The following is a 3,661-nucleotide window of genomic DNA, read 5'->3' on the forward strand; positions in this document are numbered from 1 at the left end:
AGTCATTACGCTCTCCGCGCTTCCTCCAACTGAAGAGGACAGAGAGCTATCTCTGCTCTGCCTCGTCAGAGCTCTGAGAATCTATATTGAGCGTTCCGCCCCCCTATAGGCGGTCGGAACAACTTTGTCAGCTTCAGTAACCGCACCAAATGGCTTCCGGTTACGACGCAAAGACTCTCTAGATGGATAGTAGACTCCATCTCGCTAGAGTACTCTTCTTTGGGCCTTCAATGCCCCATTGGAGTACGGGCCCACTCGACTAGAGGCATCGCCTCGTCTTGGGCATGGTCCAGTGGTGTGTCCATTGCGGATATTTGTGAGGCGGCCTGCTGGGCCTCGCCGTCCACATTCGCAAGGTTTTACAAAAAGGCTTTTTCCCATATGCGTCTAGCAAGACACAGTACTCGTTTCCGTATCTCAGGGAACCGAGGTTACGTTAGTAACCAAGTATGTTTATCTTCATAGTTTTTCAGCTCCTTTCAATGTGTTTTTCAGAGGAGTCAGCCTGGAGTGCATTTTTTTATGTCATAGTGAACTCTTCACACGATCAGTGAACAGCAGACAGCTGATCTGTGTTTATTCACTCAAGACTGAACCTGAGATCAGATCACCACAGTGACACATACACCATCAGAAATAATAACTTTTCATACGTAAGCATTATTTATATTAGAATGTAAACTAGAAACACAAAACAAAACAAAATGTCCAAGTGACCCATAATATTTAACATATTGGGCAATCAGGCAATTGTGATTTTTCAGTCATTGGAAAAGTCATGCAAATGAGTAAAAATGTATTTAGTGAATATGTATATTTCTAGTTGTGCCCTGCTCTAAAAATATTTCATTTGCTAGATATTTTTTTTAATGTTTTTTTTTTTTTTGTGAGAGCTTACTACTTACAGAGAAATCAGTTTGTCTGTTAAAAGTCATTCAGAAATTTGCACAAATATGTCTGTAATAATCCAATAATCTAACAATCAAGAAAGACTGTGAAGATTTATGTTCTCGATATAGGAAATTAAATTCAAATAAAACTGTTGATAAAAAAAACATATAACTTCACATATAATTTCATGTAATGTTTTGGAGTCATGTGGAACCAATTTACGTTAAATCATGAAAAGCCAAAAAAAAAAACCTTGATTAAATCAAATCATTATATCATTTTTACTTTTGACAGGCTCATGGCTTTTAGTGCTGGTTTTCACTGGTATTGGTTTATTTCTGTCTGGACTCATAGGATTCATCTGTCTGTGCCGCTTTACCAGTAAGTACAATGTACAGGTTTAGTTGTGCATAAACTGAACTCCGTAATATAGTAACATATGATAATAAAGTCTGTCTCTCTGCAGGTTCTGCTGATGTTCTCACAGAGCTGAACTACACCTCCTTCCAAATGGAAACAACATCTCTTTTAACTTCCTCAAAACATGGATGACCTGTTTATGTTCTTCACTTGTTGCCTCTGAAGAAAAAAATGATATGTACAGAAAGATAATACAGCATAAAACAACTGAATTCATATTCTAAACAGCAGGCCAGACAGAATCTGTGAATTTTGATTTTGGGAGAAAATACATTTTATATTGGTGAAATGTGTTAAATGTAGCTGAAAGCATCTGTGAGTCATCTGTGGAGTTCAGTGATGCCGAATCAGTCTGAGACTAGCGATTGGTACAGATCTGAGGCTTAAGAAATATTAAATTTAATTCATGTCGTTTTTCAAATACTTTTTAAATCATATATTGTAATATATATATGTACACAAAGTTGCAGTATGTTATAAACAATTTCACAAAATTGGCATAGTGACTTACTTGTTTAAGCTGTATTATTTTCTCTGTCAATTGTCTGATCAATGAGCAACTAAACCGCTTGACTTTTGTAAGCATGTTTTATGCATTATTGAGCAAACGTGTACCTAATAAAGTGACTTTAATGTGAATAATGTATTCCACAGTTTTAATTTTGATACTATGATCTAGTCTTTTTCAAGTGTATTAATTGTACAGGTGTTTTGGCACATTTATATGTTACTTTTACAAAACTACCTTCCTTCTTTTAGTGTGAGTCTTTGCCCCAGATCTGTCATCTGTTAAAGTGAAGACAGCTGTACATATGGTCTCACGATCAACGTTCAACTTCATAGAAATGACCACACACTGCATTAAATAGTTTGTGGTCTGATGTACCATTTCCTAATTCACTCACTGTACGAGTCTCATTCAGTCTCTTTTCTCAGACTCACTGTAATGGAGTTCTTCATCTTCATGGTTTTTCAGCTCCTGATGGAGGTTCAGTCTTACAGTAAGTGATGTTTATTATTTCATTTGGATTAAATACTGTATGTCCACATTTGTCGAACTTATTTCAGCATTTGTGTTCAGTACATTTTTGTAATACTGCACACACTTGAACCGCATTAGGCGTATTAGTTTTACATTAGCCATGTCATGAAAATTCATTACCTGGTTGCAATTACCTGATAAAACATTTGAGTTCCTAAAAATCAGAAGCTTTTATTCATTGGATTTGGTCGTGTAAACACCCTTGGAATATCCACTGTAGTATTCATTTACATCTGCACATGTTCATATGAAAGTCATTACTTGTGTTCCTTGAATAAGAAATTGAGAAAACTGCAGGTATTGAAAATATACATTTTTAGGGGTCGAGACACCCTTAACTTATAATGTTAATAAGGTTTTGTGCATGCTGTTTTTATAGCATCAAATAACTAAAACCAAACTTATTAGAAAAAGCACTTAAACATACATCACTGTGATAAGAACTACCTAAATGACAGAAACCATCTTTGGAAAAAATGTACTTGTAATTTGTACGTGTATTCGATTTTTTTATTTTGGCTCAAACTAAAATGTCCCATCCATTTACATGCATCAACCCAGCATTTCTGGAATAATGTTGAGGTTTTCATTGTTGATTTCGTTGTGATTTTGGGTTATTATATCAAGGATTGCTCTTTAAAGGATGTTGGTTTTATTATAAATTTTATTGTATTTTTATGTAAATTTCACATTCATAAATGCAAGTTTACAAATGGCTAACCTCTTTTTATAGTGCTTGAAAAAGAAATTAAAATGAATATAGATGTGATGTCAAAATCTAAAAATAGTAAAGCAAATAAACGGTTAATATATGCTCCTCCTTTAACATTTTCACCAGGGCTGCACGATATTGTAAAAAACTCACATTGCGATATTTTTTTTCCCTGCGATATATATTGCGATATGAAAAAAAAAATCAGATGACTTCAATAGCTCCATTTGGAGAAAAAAAAAATCAATGATTGGGGTGATTTTGTAGGCGAGTAGATCAGAATAGGAAATAAACAAATTACAAGCATAGATAAATAACAGAACAAAGATACAAATGAAATAAGCAGTACTTTATATTTTTCAGGTAAGTCTTACGTATTCAGGTACAAAAATTGAATAATCAAATGTAAAATAACACTGCATAGTTTTCACTATAAATTAAATCTAACAAATCTGTGTGGGATCAACGTTCCCCACCCCTGACCTAAACCATAAGCATCTGTGTTTACAAGGATACTTGCAGAACACAGTATTTCAGGCACAAATAGACGCAGAAGTGAACAGAAATCAGTGTTCACGTGCATCTGCGTGGCTCTC

Source organism: Sinocyclocheilus anshuiensis, unplaced genomic scaffold, assembly GCF_001515605.1.
Source record: "Sinocyclocheilus anshuiensis isolate Anshui unplaced genomic scaffold, SAMN03320099.WGS_v1.1 scaffold2862, whole genome shotgun sequence".
Taxonomy (NCBI): Eukaryota; Metazoa; Chordata; class Actinopteri; order Cypriniformes; family Cyprinidae; genus Sinocyclocheilus; species Sinocyclocheilus anshuiensis.